Here is a 19,259-nt window from a genome sequence, read left to right as displayed (position 1 = left end):
AGGAGACATCAAAATTTGCATATCAGTCTTCGTCCCACCCACAAGGGCAGTCCAGCACTGAAATGCTAGGCAATTCTCCTCTGAACAAGAGTACAACCAGTAACTCTGGACACGTGTTTCAGCATTGTTGGCCTCCTCAGTGAGGTGAAGCTGAGCCTCTCTAAGGCACAGTGAGCAAGGGGTCCACGTCTGGATTACCCTGGATTACTTTGCCATTTTGGAAGGTGGGCCCAGCATGGCCAGGACACAGTACCAAAGAATAATGAATGTAGGCATTGGCACGAATAGTGTGCAGGGGACGCGGGTTCCCCAACAGGGAACATATTTGTGTGTTCTAGAAACAGCCTAGATGCCAAGGCTGTGATTTTTCTCCCCCGCACCTCGAATTCTGCTTAGTTATTGAAACTACATAGGTTTCCCCAAAAAGAACTTGCGATATACATCTAACCTGGTGTGCAGAGTGTCTACTTTGGATTTTGGCATCAGCAAGAATAACCACCTTCATCCTAGGTGATGGGCTAAAATGTATTCTATCAATTAAGACGGAGCCCTTCCTGTCTCACACTGCAGGCCCATGTAATCTGAAAGGAATGTGCACAGTGAAGCACGGGTAGGGTTGTGCCTGGTTCTGATGTGACCCCTTCTGCATAATGTGCGATAGTTATAGATTGTCCCAAATGCATAGTTAAATTCACAGAAGTGTGTGTGTTTAGCATCAGACGACCTGACGAGCCAAAAGTAGCTCTTGGTAGCTGTTGTTGCCCAGCTAACCAGGCTCTTCTAGGATACAAGCAGGAGCTAAATATCTCCCAGCTCCCCACAATTTCGAACCCTGAAAATGCCCAGTGATTTGTAATGTGAGGTGTGCAGGGTGAGTATAACCAATTTCACTAGGGGACCTATATGATGTATTATGATGACGATATCTACAGTATTATGATGACAACGTCTACATTATACCATCTCCAGACCGCCATGACCAACCTGTGGCTGACCACCCTGTGGATAATCAGCTACAGTACAATGAGCTCCTCCCAAAAGCTGTCAAATATTTCAAGATCGAGGCACAGGTGGACAGGGACTTGTAGAAGACATCCATGGGGATATAAAGTCTGCAGCACAGTTTATCCCGCTCCTGCAATCCATTCAAAGGCGCATTCAGCCTTCTCTACTCACCCCTAACCTTACGAGTGCAGTTAACCCCTGTATTGAGAAAATGTTCAGGCTAGCCCTTCCACCACCTTATACATTAGGGGTCCAGTAAAGCCCAACTCTCCTCATAACCACCACAGAAGAGGGCGGTTACGCACTTATCCTCTGCTGAGGCCCCTCCTCATAAGGAGAGCAAAAAGCTACACTGGGCAGGAAAGTAGCTTCCTCGGCTTCACACCATGTAAGAATTGCGAATAACACCACTCTCTGCCATAAATGGGACAAAATGTTAAAACGAATCGACTCCGTCCCAGAGCCTTTTATATTACAGCTCATGAACACAGTGGCTGAGGGTAAGCAGGTGGCCAACTGCAGCCTGAAAAATAACCTGGACGCAGCAGAGGCGGTAAAGTAGCAGAGGGCACTCTTATTAAGTGCCATGCATGGTTAAAACAATCCAGCTTTAAGCTGGAAACTGAAGCCACCCTGCTCAATATGCCAATTGAACCAAATGCCTTATTTCTGAAAGCAGTGGAGGACGCAAGGAAAAGTGCTTAATACGAGTATGATACCCTTATGTCCCTGGGATGGCTAACTAAACAAACCCTTTGTTCAAAGAGGCACATTTAATACACGCCGATTTCAAGGACAACATTCGCAATGCTCCCCTAACTATAGTCTGGGTGGACAAAAGTCATCTTGGGGTTCCTCGTCGGGGCAATCCTCCCAGCAGAATTTTCATTTCAAAGGGGCCACAGAAGGTCTAGGAGAAGAGGCAGAGCCTCTTTTACCAGCGGCTCCACCACTCCCTCCAAAGCAATGACAACCCGTTCCAGGGCCCCCCCCCCATGCTTCTCCAGGCTATTGTTTAGAGCTCATACAGAGACCACACAACCATACGCCAAGACAATCAACGCGGGAGGAACAGCACCTTCTACTAGAAGAGGTAAAAAAACTGCTGGAAAAGGATGCTGTAGAAATGGCCTGGCAAACCAGTTAAATAAGGGTATCTATTCAACATAATTACTTGTACCAAAGAAAGACCTTACAATGCACCCTGTCCTAAACCTGCAGCCACCAAAGTTCTGCAAGACAACACTACAAGAGGTAATCCCCTGCTAAAACAGGGGGCTACATGGCAGCATTGGATATGAAAGATGCATACTTTAATATTTCAATGTTCCGAGCACACAGAAAATTCCTGCGATTCAAAATGGCATATCAACACTACCAGTTCAAGCTTAACCAGTCCATTGAACTACCCACTTTTATTTTTCAAAATCTTCCAACTCAGCTGAGAGAAACCTCCATACACTAAGATGTAAGTAGGGCAGTTTTGTACTATGTTTACAAGACAAAACCGCTAAGGAAAACAGATCAACTGTTTTTTGTCTCCATAGCACCTGGCAGGGAGGGTGATCACATTTCAAATAAATCCATCTCCAAATAGATGGTTTAGTGCATACAGCTCTGCTATTCTTTATCAAATAAAACCCTGCCTTTCACACCAAGAACTCACTCTACCAAAGGTACTTTGGCATTTATTGCAATTGTCCCTCGAGACGCCATTTGCAAAGCAGCTACTTGAGTTCCATACTTAACTTTACTCGGCATAACTGCAGTGATGCAGATTCACAGGTGGGACAAGCGGTGCTAAAACATCGATTTGCTGCTGTTCCTTCTCACAACCCTCCTCCTTCTCCAGATACTGCTTGCTAGTCTATGGATAGCATGTGATCTAAGCAGATCCACCAGCCTCAGAAGGGATACATTACTCACGTAAGCGCATTTCTGATGTTTGTATCTAACATGCGCCCACCCTTCCTCCCCTCTTGGAGCAGAAGGTGGATGGGTGTATTTCGGGCTTTACCGCTTCTTATCTGCTATATTACATCTGTACTCGCGCTACACTTCATGCTACCGCGTGTCGGAAACAAAACAATCTGAGGGACCACGAGGCGTGAATGACCATGGGTACAGTGGGTGTCACACAAAGGATACGATTACTGACGCACCCAGTCGACGTCACTTTTCGAGTTTCGTAAACAATAAAATGCAATACTCTGCGACTACCACTAGATGTCGGCCTATGAATAGCATGTGAATCTAAGCAGATCCAAGCATCCGAAATAAGATTATGGTGAGTACTTTTTGTTACTGAATAAAACAAAGTCCTGATTTTAATTTTCAGTGTGGCAAGGATATTCCAACATGGCAAATTTAAAAATAATAATGATATATGTTTGTCGTATTGAACTTCATGCCGGACTCCAGCCTCTAAATGCAGTATCGGGACTGGGTACCCCACTGGTGCTGCTCCGTGTAGTCTTGTTTACAAGACCAGAGTGTTACCCCCAGAGGTATCCGTCCCAGTTAACTTTGCGTTTTTGACTCAAAATCCTTTAAAGAATGCTGGCAGTACCCATAAACCCTGCATGGAGAGACTTTTTGGCCATATGAAATTGTGTAAAACAAGTGAGGCATTAATGAAACCGGTTTGAAACCAAGGTATATGTTTCTTTGAGGTAGCCCAGCTTGTGAATTCCCGACGTATTGTCCCTCGGAATGACCGACCCCATGATAGGCATTGAGTGGAAAGAGGCCCCTACCAAAGGGGTCGATTTTTATGACTGTAGCCAACAAGCAGTTGGATCCCAGTGCACTGAAGGACAACAATGCTTTGTTAGAATCTATATTTTTTTTGTTTTTCTATAACCCTAAACGAGCCTTCCTCAATCCTTTTGGGGAAAGGGGGACCTAGCCTGAGTGCTAGAGGTGGATTTGGCTGGATGCTGCCATCCAGTCTAAGATTTAAAAGGTGGTCTTTGCAAGATAGACTGTGCTTCAGGACCATGTCCTTCTATCTGGTTCCAAAAGATGGTCCATATTAACATATATAGCTTCTTCGATCAATTATTTGGTCTCTAATGACTAAATACATACAGATCATTTGGAATTCGTTTTTATCGGGGTGCTAAATTAGTGTTCTGCTACTAGCCAAGGTCTATAGTTGCTCACCAACATTTGAGAATGGTGGTTGTTTAGCAAACTTTTATTTAAGAAAAGAATTAACTGGTATATGGATGCTCTTTGTTTTCAGTCTGAGCAGCGTACTTTTTCTGAAAACATTAACTTATTTCATGACTCACATGAGACTTGTGCATTTCCATGTACTTATGTGTAGGTAAATGTTTATTTGGGTAGTCCAATCAATTGTTTTGCCTGGCTGACCTGTTTGGTGCTCTGGGGGGCCATCGCAAGGATGAGATGAGAGTTGTGACGTCCGTAAGATAGCTACTAAGGTTTCGAAATTGTTAAAAGGTTTGCCAGTTTTATAAAACTGCCGAGTTAACCAGGGTCTGTAGGTCCGTGGTTACTGTGTATTTGTGGAGCCTGGCTTGCAAGGGGGCACAGCAGGAATGGCATAGCTGTGAGACCTCTGAAGAGGTAGCAATACTTAAGAATCTGGGACCGTTGGGTAATTTGCACGCTGTGGTGAAAGAGGGAAAGAACATGTTAATCATGATGCAAGCCTTGGCCCAGAAGGCTTTGTTGATGGCATACAAACACGAAATCCTGCAACACTAGGTGGGACTATGTATCCTACGAAAAAGTATCTTGAATTGAAGACCCGTTTCCAAAAGGAAAGGCAAGTTGTTTCGATCCATGTTGGAGATTGCATGCATCTTTTTACGCAGTATCAAATCAAATGAAGGCTTTCTTGGCTTTCTTGATGGAGGATGACAGAATTATCTATTATTTATAAAAAAAAACAATCACAGTACAAAAATATATATGTATCAAGATGGGATACAAGATGGTCCACTTCCCTTGGGGATATTAACAGCCCCATGCCTCCCCCTATCCCCCAATGGTCCCCGTGTTTTACTCCACTCCGTCCTTCTGCTGTAAATAATTCATGTCCTAGTCCCAGACTGCTCCACCACAAAACGTAACTTCGTAGGGAAATGCACACATTTGCTAATTGGCACGCTCTAGTGAGATGATAACGGCGTGTTCTGGGGGCCGTAGACCGATTCTCGTGCAACTGGTACAACCCTTGAACCGATCCTATGGTGCTAGAGACCTTTTTGGGGTAAAGTAAGAGGCTCTTGTAAAGGGCTGGACCGATTTAATGTACCCAAAAGAAGAAAAACAAATCTACAAACGTGTCTGCCATTAAAATGGGGAATGGCAAGACTGGCATGTAGTCGAAGGAAGGCACTGGGAGCTGTACAGCACCGGTAAATTAGGTAGGCAGAAGTGGGAGGGGTATCTACAATAAAGGAATTAATTGTATTTAATCCCTGGTTCCTCAGTTATGTAAAGCAGACAATATTTAACAGTTTGAACCAGTTGATGGAGGATGACAGAATTAGCTATTATTTATAAAAAAAAACCAATCACAGTACAAAAATATATATGTATAAAAAATGTGTACATCGTTGCTAATTTCTGAACTCTATAGCGTTAATCAGGAAATCAAATACACATACAAGTTCCTGCCCACACTTTAAATTCTTCAGTCACTCATTCATACCCATACTTCAAGCGGTGGCAATAGCTCTCTAAAGTTCTGTGTAACTCAACCTAGTTATTACAACATGTTCCATAGACTTATTTTTACACAGTGTTTAGACCCTATCCTTAGTACAGGTGTCAATAACTGTTCATTCTCATTATGAGCAGTTTGTTTTGTCGACACGTGTTTCGGTCATAGACTTGGGCACTCGCAATCAGGCCCTTCTGCTGTTCAGACCTTCCTCAGGACATGGGCACAGAGCTTGTTGAGTCTTGCCTTATGTGGACTGGGGTGAGCCGTACCACCACCTTATAAATTCTGGAGATGCAGGAAAAGATTAAATGGATTCAATCCTTCATAAGGACCTGGATATGTCTTCACTCTGGACCTTCAGTGTTATAACTGTAGATGAATCACTACTCGTAATATCACTCTGAAACTGAATACTCAGGATAATGGTGCAATAGGTATGTTTCCTCTCCTGTTCTTCCCACATGGGGTAGAAAATGATGGGCCTTTCATATAGACCGTCCAGGCATCTGTTTTTCCTGTAGTACTAAGATTTTGTGATTATTATGACGTCACAACCGATATATGCCTTTCTTTGCAGGTTAACTCTGCAATAATCTCCCTGTGGCATCTAGCTTCTGAATTAATCGCGTGCCAGAAGTGGGAGGAGGACGGTAGATTTTGGGGATGATGTGTCCATTGGGGTGTAGACTAGGGAGTCGCTGAACAAAATAGCGTGGGTGGGGTCGCGCTGGAAGCTGGCATGCTATATGTCCCCTGGGTGCTAGTCTGGTGTAAAACCTAAATACCTGGAGTGACGGACAAAAAAAAGCTCTTGCCAAATCTTTGAGGGAACGATTGCCTTCACTAATGTACCCAAGATTTCACAATGAACTGTAAGATTATAACCTGCCTCAATTGGTTATGAGGGGCAATATGAAAAGGCTTGAACTCTATCTTCCTGAAAAACTACAACTCTCTCATGCACTGACTAGGAACTACTCTAAGGCAGTGACGCGCAATTGCTCCCCCACGAAGTATGAGAATGATTTGCATTGCTTCTGTGGTACTGTAGAATCCCTGGCACACTGTCCTTTTCTGCCCCTTATATAAAGATCTGCGGAAATGTATTACACTCAGGGTTTTGGTTTAAACTGTTGGAGACCTGCTTTTATGTTAAGACAGTTATTTATGAAGCGCATGGAAAAGAAGGAACACTTTATACTCCTTCGAAGTGATCATGCACTGTGATTTGTGCATTTTTTTTCTTTCTTTTTCTTATGTTTATATTGTGGTGTTTTTATTTGACTTGGGATCTTATTCTTGATTCCTGATGTTTTGCTGCTGTTTTATGGATTGTTTTTTTTTAAATATGAAAAACAAATGATACTCTATAGGTTCTCCTTGAGCACATTTGCGGTTCGCCACCTTTGGCTCGTCAGCTATTTTGTACCATCAGCCAGTATGGTCCTTATCCTGGGAGCCGTGTGCCAAAGGTTGTGAAATAGTTTTGTGTTGGTCAATCATGCTGAACTTGTTGATGAAGAAGAGTTAATTGTGTGTGGGTTTTTTTTTTGTTTTTTGTTTTTGTTTTTTTGTTTTTAAATATTTTTTTTTTTTTTTTTTTTGATGGAGTGCATTTCGGGTGGGTCTGGCAGAGAGGTGATGCAGTGCTTGATTGCTTGGAAGAGGTTCCTGCTTACATTGTTGCCCTTGGTTATGGTGTTTTACTAGTAGTTTGCCATGGCAGTGGTGATCAGTCTGCATGTAGCACAGAGTTCTTTGAGTAGGACTAGGTTGATGGGCTGCAGGATTTTCGCGAAGTCTTTTCTTGTTTCCTGATGGTTCATTTGTTGAAGTGGTTGTCCCGAGGTGCCACAGGTTTAGGCTTGACAGTGTGTTGTTTGACTGTGGCATGACATCTGATGTTTGAGGGTGGTTTTGAGTTCTTGGGAGGGGGGGGGGGGGGCGAGTCAGTCCTGGTTTGTCAGAGGTAGATCAGTCCATGCGAAGTTGAGTTTGAGGTTTTCTGTGAGAGCCCCCAACGGGAAGTTTGCGAATGATCTACCTACTTTTTTCTTGAACATCAATCTTGGCATATTATGGCCGAAGGTCAAACCTTCGGGTACTCTGTTGAATAAACAGCAGAGATTATAAAAGGACCTTCTTTATTTGATCCTAAAGGACAGAACCCGGTCAACAATCCAGTCTCGGGCAGTGCTGACCTTTTGAAAATCAAGAAAAAGCAATTTCGCACGGAATTGCATGGTCATTTCCTGCAGGAATATTTATGAACAGACACGATCCCCGCTGGTTTAATTGTCAGAAACGAACCTTGCCTCTTCTTGACAGACAAAGAATACACTACGACGTTTAATCATATAGCCATAAAATGCAGTAGAGACCTTATGGTACTAACAATTACCACTGCACAAAGAATTAGTAAAGAAATACAAAAAGACCTTGAATAAGAAGAACAAGCTTTTCTCAACAATAAAACTATTGAGGATGCTCAAGAACAACTAACAGCCACAAATAAACTACTAGAAGATTTCAAAAACCTTAATAGTTCGAAGAAAACAAAAAAACTAAACAAAGATATACAGGACTTCAAGTTTGAAGCCATTTTTCCCTACACCACCGATAAAGCTATTGAGGCGGCCAAACTTTCTCAAACACAAAATCACCCTAAAAAGAAATGGGTTTCTTTTTCGAATACGAGCAGCAGTGGCTCCGACGACCAAAGTGGCCAAAACAGGACGAGACCCCGTGGGGGTTCTCAACAGCCCCAATACCCACAACAGCCTTTTTTCAGGAGGTGGCCCAATGATGGCAGGACCCGGGTGGGGCCCCCCATGGTTCCACCAGTTTACTCCCATGATGCGCAGCAGAGGACGCAGACGACGAACACGTTAAGTGATCATATCATTCCCATCTTCAATCTGGCCGACATTGCCCTTACTGAAGCACAGACATCAGTTTTGAGTAAAGGCCTGTCGTATGTACCTACCCAAAAAAAGGATTGGTACCGCACTGAACTTGAGATTAGAAAATTCTTCCGATCCGTACGACTAAAGGTCTACTTTGAGGACGAGGTAATATCCGAAACAGAGGCAGATTCAGGCCTACATGTCCCTTCCTCTTTCTGTCCCACAGATAATCAAATGCCACCTGAGATCCTGGCATTTGAAAAATGCATTATGAGTGACCTTCACAAACTAAAAAACAACACCAACAATACAATATGACTAAGGAGGAAAATAATGCACTTTTGGAACTCTCCAAAAATAGAGCATTAGTGATAAAACCCGCAGACAAGGGAGGCGGTATTGTACTTATGACCTCCTTACAATACAAACACATGATACATATTCTCTAATCTGATAACCAAAGTTACAATAAAATCAAACAGGACCCCAGCAAAAGCATTCTGGTTGAAATTATGTAAATGGCCACATACGCCAGAGATCGGAGCTGGATCACCTCTAAAGAATTTGATTTCTTGACCACAAACCAGGGACGCATACCGTCGATTTACGCCCTGCCCAAAATACACAAAAATCCAACCAATCCACCTGGACGACCCTTCGTTTCAGGTTGTGGTTCAGTGCTAGAACCTGTCTGTAAATTCATAGATGTTTTTCTCAAACCTGAGTATAAAAACAGAGACATATCTAAGAGACCCAACCCAAACCATCCAAATTTTTGAGGTAATTGATTTTGACAAAGGTTCCCACCTCTTAGTGACCCTAGACATTTGCTCACTGTATACCAGTATCCCACAGGAACTGGCTATAGAGTATATACACAGATACTTGACAAATTCTGATGCCCAAACAAGAGTACCAGCAAACTTCATTGTAGAACTACTAACACTTGCTCTATCTAAAAATTATTTCGAATTTGATGGACAGTTTTATTTTCGATGCAAAGGGACAGCAATGGGTGCAAGTTTTGCGCCCAGACTGGCTGCACTGTTTATGGCAGATTTTGAGAAAACTAATATACTATCTGAGAAAAACCCTTTCAAAAAACACATAAAAATCTGGAAAAGATACATAGACAATATTCTCTGTATCTGGGAAGGCTCTAAATCAGATCTAAAAAAACTTTTTCGAATGGCTCAATAAGTTGGACCAAAACATTCAGTTCACAATGGAATGATTCTGAAATCCACTTTTTGGACCTTAAAATTCAAACTAACAATGGCTCCTTAAAATGCAACTTATTTCGCAAACCCAGCGACAGAAATATACTTCTGCACTTCAAAAGCAACCACCCGAGGCACATTAGGGAAAATCTGCCCTTCGGACAATACCTGAGAATAAGAAGGAACTGCACTGAACTTAGATTTTTATGACCATGCCAATGATCTCGGTCACAGATTGACCGAGAGAGGGTATCCACATCATGTAATATCCAGATCATGGAAAAGAGCCAGATTTTCAAATGGGGACGCACTTCTGCTGGATAAAAATGTAACAAAAAACGAGGAACCAGGAACGACCTGTGTTATTACACACGGCGCTCATACACCACTTATTCGCAAGTCCATAACCAAACACTGTACTCTGGCCAAATTGTGCCTGCCAAATGAACCTACACCACGCTTTGCATACAAGCGGGGTAAAAATCTCCGAGACCAACTGGTGCATTCCAAATTCTCCAACCCTGCCCCAAGACTGGGCCTGTGGAATTTGAGATCACCTGTGGGACATTTCCCTTGTGGGAATTGCACTTCATGTAAATTTACTAAGAAAATCAAAGATTTTAAGATCAATGAGAGACAATGGAGCTTGAGAAGTATGACAAACTGCAAAACTAAAAATGCCATTTACATCATTGAATGCCCGTGTGGCTTGAGATATGTCGGGCAAACAGAAAGACCAGTTCACATCGAACATCGCTCCCGAAATAAGATGCAAACATGAAAGTGCCCCCTTGGTAAAACATTATGTGGAAGCCAGACATACAGCAGACGACATTCTATGGTGGGTGGTTGACACCATTACATCCTCCACAAATTTCAAAAGAAGTCTATTACAAAAAGAGGCTCAATGGATATATAGAGTTAACACTTTTCACCATGGCCTCAATGAAGAATATATTTGCCCCACTTAATTGCATCATTATCACATGACCATTACCTTTTATGGCAATTGATCCTTGCACATTGGTCAGTGTTTCATTGAATAGTGCGCCATATATACATTAGCCTCACCACTTGGACGCGCACGCCCTCCACTTTCTTTCGTTTTCCAATTCTGGCATTTTTTCCCGAGCCTAGCTGCTAGTTCTCGCTATGTTACTAAGATTCACCAGCTACCTTGAGCGTGGTATCCATAGCAACCAAGTTAGCCACGTCCACGCAACCAGTACGAGGAACATTCCACTCATTTAGAGGACTTGCCCCACACCACGCATCGATACACCCGATGCTGACTGCAGTTTATAACGTTACATCTCGTACTAGCCCTTTTTCTGGTCGTCGCTCTATCGGTCGGTTCCTTCTAATGTTAAACTTGCATTACGTACAAGTTTAACACGAGGAAGGTAGACGCAGCAATCTACCCCCGGCCTTCCAGATAATGGTAGCACCCTAACACAAGGCATTATGGGCCGTACAAAAACCCAGGGTTTCCATGCCAACGGGACACCCTGTATACGGCGATCAAGCCGGCTCGACTAATCCGCTCTCCTTCTAGTGCTCCGTGCACCACTCCTGCTTCTGCATTCAGTGCCTACAAAGTGAGTATTCACTTCCCTGCATGACCAGGGGGTTTTCTGTTTTTTTTCTGTTCTAGACTCGTGACGATTCAAACCATTGTCCTTTTTGATGTCTCGACAGACATCCTGCCACACTTCGTGATTTACGAGCATGCAAGATTTCCGGCGGTTACCCGCCCCACCGCATTTACCACGGAAACTACGAGTGAAGTCCTACTCGGCGACTCCTGCACCCTAGGAGCGTTTTTGAACAACAGCGCTTTGCTGGGTTCATGACATAAAACTATCCGGTATAGTTTTTAGGCATCTTTCCTTTTCTCTCTCCCTTCTTGTCACCAGCAACTGCATGGCTGCTAGAGGACTGACATTTTGGTGCTTTCTGTGCATAATCTCCCATAAATGGTTTTTCTGATCGGTTTACATTAACCCCCCTAGCTTACCCTGCATTTGTGCATGCTCTTTGCAATCTATATTTTTTTAATTACCTTAATTTCAGTAATGAATTCATTTCACTTTTCTCTATACAGAGTACATTTACTCTAGGACTGCACTAGGTATTGGTGCCCCACTCGAAGACTCCACCCTTGCAATCCCAGGTAGTTAAGGAGTCTGCCACCGACAAATAAAGAAGGCTGAAATTTCTGCACTGCCCTGTGCCACATACAGGGTGAGTACAGTGCAGTATCCTTTCAGCTTTATTTTTCCAACTAGCAGTATCATTATCCCACAATGTTTTTATGTAAATGGGGAATCATGTTGACAAAATTGGGCAAATAGCATTTATTGCACCCATTGGATTGTGTACTTTACACACCTGCCTTACTTCTCCCTTAAAACTGTTCATTTTTCTTTTTTGGACCCCTTATAGATCCAACTTGCTCTGAGGAAGGCTCTTCAATCAATGCCAAGATAGATGGCAAATAAGCCGAAACGTGCCGCCAGTACAGCACATATATCTTATCTGCAAAAACTGATGGTCTGTGCATGTACTACTATCTATCCACAGTTTCAAAACTGGCACGTAGGCAGCTTTACCTAACATGATCATATTTTGATCATGAGTTTACACAAAGGATGGATACCTTTGATATAAGAAAGTTTGATTAGCATTGTAAACATCAAATCTAACTGTAATTTGTTTGCTTCAATGTGAATTTACCTCCCCTCTTTTTTCTTTATTGGGTTCATACCCTGAATAATTCTGTTTGAAAATGTCAACCATTTAAGTGGTTATTTTTTGTCTTCATTGTCTGTTTTCTGAACATCTCATGGGAAAATCTTTATTGCATTGCTCAGAACTACTATTTTTTTTACTTAATTCTCTGTACATTGAAAAATATTTTTAACCAATTTTTTTCTTTTTGTATTAATAAATAAAATGTATGGTCAAATATTTCTGCCCTAATTGTTCTCCTTGTTGTTCCCTATTTATCTGACTTCTTAAGAAGCAGAACATTCATTGGTTGGGAAATCTGAACATAAAACTGGACCGCAACCGCTTGGTCATTTTACAGTGAGAGTTACAACCCTTTGTCTATTGTTTGACTGTGGCATGACATCTGATGTTTGAGGGTGGTTATGAGTTCTTGGGGGGGGGGGGGTGGGGGGGTGGGGGGAGAGGAAACGAGTCAGTCCTGGTTTGTCAGAGATGGATCAGTCCATGCGAAGTTGAGTTTGAGGTTTTCTGTGAGAGCCCCCAACGGGAAGTTCGCGAATGATCTGAAGGCTTTTTTTTTTCTTTTTTTATTCATGAATTTATTTTTTGCTGGGTTTGCTTGACTGGTGTGAATGTCAAAAGGGTATTTCCAGATGGTCTGACCAGTGGAGCGGGATTGGAGAGCTGAATGGAGAGTGGTGAGAGGTTGAGAATATTACCTTACCATTGGTTGAGAAACAGTGTTTATAGTATTGTATCAATGTTTGTTGCCTCTTTTGCAAAGAAGAGCATTATACACAATGGTCTAACCCACTTCTCAGATTAAAATGAATGTTATGGGTACTGCTCTTTAAATCTACTCCAAGTCAGCACTGCACATGGGGTCATTTTTAATGTGAGGGATTAGAGACCTGGATAAGCGTACAACCATCCTGTGGAAAAGGTTATGTTTACTTAGATCAAAGAAACGCAGACACATTTATTTTATTCACACCCTGGCAAAGGCGCTCAGCCAATCATGTGGCCCTTCCCTGCTTACCTGCTGGACCGAAGCTTTGTGCTCTGGTCCCAGCACTCCTCCATTCCCGGCCACCTCCATAGATGTGGAAAAGAGACTTTGTCCCTTTTCTGGTGGCGGCCATCTTTTTTCCTCCTCTCTGGGACCCTGGCATCGCGTAACGAGCTCAGCTAATCTGCAGAGAGGGGTGGGGGGGGAAACACTATTTGCACCCCGGGGTGCGAATAGCAATCACGTTCCAGCAGTGGTGTGGCCCTATGCCCCCTAGCTGGGTTGTGATTGCTACACTGTAATCTTCCCCCTGGCTGTCAGGCCTGTTTTGACTTGGTGTTATTGGGCAGTTTAAATAAGTCGCACGTCGTATCACACGAGAGTGGCCGATACATGGGGGGAAAACTCCACCTTTTCGCAAATGCTGAGAGAAAAAGGCTGCCTCCTTATTCTTTTCTTCTGCCCTTTCGACATTGACATTCACAGGTTGTACATGCATCCGATTTGACGTGGGTTTGGTTAAAGGACGAGAGAGAGGACACTGTTTTCGTGTTGGAGGGCAAAGTCTTTGTAGATGTGCGTTGCCCATTTTCTGTAATTCTAATTTTAAATCGCTGAAAGAAGTTGTTTTGAGAAGGCATTCATCTGTAACTGGTGTAGCAACATTATTGTAACTGCTTTCTGATTACTCTTTTGAACTCCGTTCGTTTGTACTCCAATTTTCTGGAACGATATGCACATTTTGAACTTTGGCTTGTCAAAAAATGGCATTCATAGGCATCTATAAAATTATTATAATTTTTTGTATTTTTTTGTTGGGGGAGGCCAGTATATTAAACTCAGTAACCTGGAAGTTAATTTATCCATACACTTGATTAACTCGATGTCTTGCTACAAAGTTAAAGCCTACTTACATTCTTGAGTCTTTTGTGTAAACTTAACTTTCACTTATAAAGTTGCCAGCTATACGTTACTTGCCACCTCGATCACATACATACACACAGCACACTGTTTCTTACTCGCCAGGAGTCAAACATCACTTGCCAAAAGCTAGGGGCGAGTGCAAGTTTTTCACCCTGAATTTCACTTGTAGTCAATTTTTGCTTTTCATATAAATTAAAAATGGCATTGGTCGCAAGTTTTTCATAATTATATTGAGAGTTGATGTTGTTCACTTATTCACCAGGCTTTTTTAACTGCTGTTTTACAATTCTTGTGCATGTCAAGGTAAGCTTTGGTGGTATGCTTGGGCTGTGCTGTGGGGGAGCGTGGTCATGGAGGTAGGTTGGTGCTGTTAATATCGAGTGGCACCGCGCTGGAACTGGGTGGCATTGCGCGAGGGGGCTCTGCCTCATTGTTACAGACACTCCTTCAGGCCCATTGGTTCCCACCACCCCATCTACCCTTTAAGGAGTATTTTATTGCCACTGGTGTGATTTTGCAAGGCACCATGAATTGTATTCTGGACTCAAGAAAATGGAGTACATTTGTAAAGCAATGCTTTGCTCCTTGATGTGGGCTGGCTCAGTATACACAAAGATGCCATGGGGGCGCCCATCTGTATGGTGACCTACAGTGACTGGGGGAGGGTCCTCTCTGAGGGCTGTCAACCTATACTCTGCAGACCTACTTTTTCCCCAGCATCATTCTTGCGACGTAAGGCATGACTCCATGCACTTGCCCTCTGTCGGTTTTAAAATTTATTTGTAACCTCACCTGGGATCTAGGTATGCACTTTTTGAGTCTTACAATAGGAAAGAAAAAGTCGTTGCATGTTTAACGAACCATTTTATACGTTTCTGTCAGATAAACTCAGAGACCACATTTTGTCCTCTGCTTCACACGTGCATTTGTTGTGTACCTCCTCCTACCAACTTGCTGCATGTGCTGCACTTAGGATGCTCTCCTGTATTGTTTGGGGGGAAAAATTAACATGATTGTGACTTTGACGAACACTAAGCAATTTTTTAGGTTTTTTTGTTTTTTAAAAACGTATTGCATTTGGTGGTGGAATGGAAGTGGGGTGTTTGGCCTGCTGTGTTGAGAATTGAGTGACGTCACAACTAATGTGTAACCTTACGAAGTAAATTGGGCCCTGGCGTCCTGCAGAAAAATCTGCACCTGGTGTTGGTTTTGAAAATGGCAACCCGTTCAAGTGATCTGCCCTAGAGAGAACACAAATGGGCAGCCTTACAATCGCATCAGGGCAACGATACATCCTTGGATATCCATGTTAACCCGATGCAGCACAGACAAGTCAATGTTTTGACTGGTTCATTCTTCATCTTAACTTGGCTATGAGCCTGTTATTGGAGCCACAGGGGGGAATGAAGCCTTAGATGGTAGTATGGTACATGATTGTCTCTAAATAGGGAGGTATTTAACATTAATACCTTGCAAGCAAAGAGTTGCTAGCAACATTCCAAACACCAGCTCCACAGTCACTTGGGGCTCTGCATGTAGTATTACAGTTCCTGGTGACATTGTTATGCTGCTTGTAAAGTTTGATCTAATATGGAGAACTCTTGAGAATTGCTAACTATTTGCGAAGATAGGAAATAACACATAGTATATATGGAAATACATATATGGAAATACATTGGTGAAACTACTTCACAGGCCCCACAAAATCCACACATCCTCTAGCATACTAGAGCATTTTTTTAGGTGTGTCGAATACCATTCCTATGGTACTCAACCCTGTCGACGAGTGCCCCTTCTGAAATGTTTGTATGCACCAAATGCATTCGCAGCTGCTCGCTAGTTGGCAGTCGTGAACCAGGATAATCTGGATTACCAGAAAGTCAGTCTATGGCAGTATGCCATGCAAGCCAGTCGGTGCTGGCGGTCTGGGGGTTCTGGAGCAGCTCTGAGGTGAACGTGTACTGGGAACCAAGGGGTCTGCCTCGGGAAGGGTGATGCGCCTCATGCTTCTGTTTTTCTGTTTGCAGTAGTAAGCAATAAAAGTGTCCATGTGGCCTAGAACCTGTGTGGTACAACTTTAAATTACAGCAGTCGGTATGTCAAAATATTCAACTTCAGGCCCCCTCCATTTCCACACTGCAACTTGCTGGATGAGGTTTTTGGCTACAGGGCTGGGCAGGTTTGAGATTGTGAATGTGTCAAGTTGTCAGCTGAGAGAAGGATTGGCACTGATGTTCGACATTCGATAAGATGCCAGGAAAGACCATGTGTTTTAAATGCATTGGTCTTTTAGGGACCTCTGTGTTGTACACACACACAATATAGTATGGAGTTTACATCCTATAAATTGTCCAGGTTACTCGCAGGACATTAAACAATGTGTAGATACTATGTATTCTATGATGACACACATTAATAATTAATTTTGGTCGTGATTCCTGATTATTTAAAACTGTTCTGGGTTGCTCCAAGTGTTCTTTGGTTCCAGATAATTTAGGTAATTATAGACCTATCCCAAAGGTCCCCAAAAGTGCTGGCTAAGACTCCTAAAAATCAACTCGAAGATCATTTGAAAACTAAGTCGACATTGAGATGCAGGCAGTCTGGCTTTCTACCATACCACTGCACAGAAAGGGCATTCATGGATGTTAAAAAAATTCAGATGAATGTCACATGGGCATGCTAATTCTTTTGCATCTTTCTGCAGCATTTCATGCCCTTGAGCATTTGCAAGGCATACATTAGTCTTGCAAAATTGATTAGTCGAGACTGCTAAATAAAAATATTTTGATTAGCAGGTCAATGTATATGATTAGCAAAGTGTATATCCTTACTTTCAATCGGGGCCAATGCAAGATGTTTCCCCTGTACGGCGGTAGAGGCCCGGAGGACCTTGCAGGCTTGATTCACCACTGGTGCTACAATTAGGATGCCTTTTATTGGACATGCGACTGGACACCGCTACCCTTGCAAATCCAACAGGGCTTCCCACTAGAGCCTCGCAAGTAGTCAACAATTCCAAGTGCAGCCTACACCAAATGCATCGCTCTCCCTACATTCAAGAGGACCGAAGCTGGAGGCTCTAGTTTCCCAGCCATAGCTGCCAAACGCTGGAACCTCCTCCCTCCCACCCGATGTGCTGAACTCTCCTACTGGACTTTCCAAAGAACATTAAAAACACTACTGTTTGCCTAATGCTGGACACAGACTCATACCTGGTCTGAACTTCGAAACTACAGTAACTTTTACTGAATAACTATTACACTGTGCTTATCCCCAGGTCTGTACATTTCTGAGGAACTTGTCATGCAACAGTGCTTTGATTCTCTTGGGCTTCATGCGCTATACACATGTAAAAATAAATAAAACACCCTTATGTGGCACACTCCTTATTAGTGGTGGTTCATTTATGAACCATTGTTTCTGACAAGTGTTCACTTTCCCATCACATGATCTGCAGTAGCAAGCATGATTCTGTCAAACAATGCCTACAAGAAGGTGAACTTATACAATACCCTTTATTTAAACGTACATTTACCCAACTCCTAGGGTGTTTTTTAGCTTAACATTACTTTGCATTCTTGTAATTTTCCATTCAGAAATTGATAAATAAAGCTACGACCATAGTGTTTGTTCTCAGCATGGATTTATATATTTTTCAGCTTGAGTGATGATTTTTTTGTAAGTTTCAAAACCTCTCTACAAAACATAGTGTTATTTAAAACCAAGTACTATTTCTACCAACTGAAGCTGGGAAGATATTTGGTTAAGGGCCTTATGTTGCAGACTGGTCTCAAATTCCAGTTTCACAATTAACTAAAGTGTGTGATCCTTGACAAATCATTTGATCTCACAGAAGTGCCCACGAGCCATTCAGTTGACATGTGTGTGCTGCACAAAAAAGCTCACTCAAGGTACTGCTTCATATATAATAATGATAATGCCACTTAATCTGCACAGCAAAGTTATTTGTCTCTTGGCTTACTTACAAAAATGTTTTGTAATTTAACTTGCCATCACCTTTAGTATCCAAGGCTACATATGAGCTCATTTTCTGTGGTATTGCTTCCAGCGATGTCAAAACATATGCAAATTAGGGGAGGCTTATGTATTTCACAGCCATTAAGTTATAAACCTGGCAACGTTCAATGGAAAGCAAAGTTCCCGTTTGTCACGAGTTTAATGCCAGCATGCATATCAAGTTCCCATCACATTAATAAAAAAATAAAAACTAGCATATGCTTTGCATGCTTGGTTCGGACTATAGAACCTGGTCATAGATGGGTTAACCATAATCTTAGCTTTTGGTATGGTCATTGAATTAAGATTGTGTCCCAATGGTAACCTGTACAATACCCACAGCAGCACATACCATGGCTTTGCAGCTTTGCATGAGCAATGCAGACTTTCACATGCACACAGACCTCAGCCTTACATGTGTACATCTAGCCTTTCATATGCAGCATAGCTTTTCGGGCACAAACAACGGTAACCTTTCACATGCATGGACACCAAGAATGCACATGTGCACACTCAGCCTTTCAGATGCATGACACAATAGACTTTTACATGCGCACATTACATGCGCACATGAAAACCTATCATGTTTAAGGCCATTGCAGTCTGAGTGGAATATAGAGCTCAGCAACGGTGAACAGCAAAGAGAGGGGAATTAGTCAATTGATTTAGGAAGTAAGATGTGTGAGAAAGAAATGGATGAAAGAAAAGCCTCTCGGAAGTGATGAGGGGAGATGGGCAAG

The 19,259-nt window shown here is 42.6% G+C and overlaps 1 protein-coding gene and 1 long non-coding RNA gene across 2 annotated transcripts in view; both read left to right on the top strand.

Annotated features, from left to right (window-relative positions):
* GCNT1 (glucosaminyl (N-acetyl) transferase 1) overlaps positions 1 to 19,259 on the top strand; it is a 193,759-nt gene that overhangs the window by 51,714 nt on the left and 122,786 nt on the right. The window lies entirely within an intron of this gene.
* On the top strand, positions 11,941 to 12,803 carry LOC138511035 (uncharacterized). Its single transcript, XR_011280551.1, has 2 exons — positions 11,941 to 12,077; positions 12,279 to 12,803. It is a non-coding gene; the product is annotated as an uncharacterized lncRNA (long non-coding RNA).

This window comes from Ambystoma mexicanum, chromosome 6p (assembly GCF_040938575.1).
Source record: "Ambystoma mexicanum isolate Mex_15411 chromosome 6p, UKY_AmexF1_1, whole genome shotgun sequence".
In the NCBI taxonomy this organism is placed as follows: Eukaryota; Metazoa; Chordata; class Amphibia; order Caudata; family Ambystomatidae; genus Ambystoma; species Ambystoma mexicanum.
Note: the sequence above shows the minus strand (reverse complement) of the source record. Positions and strands in the feature narration are given on the sequence as shown.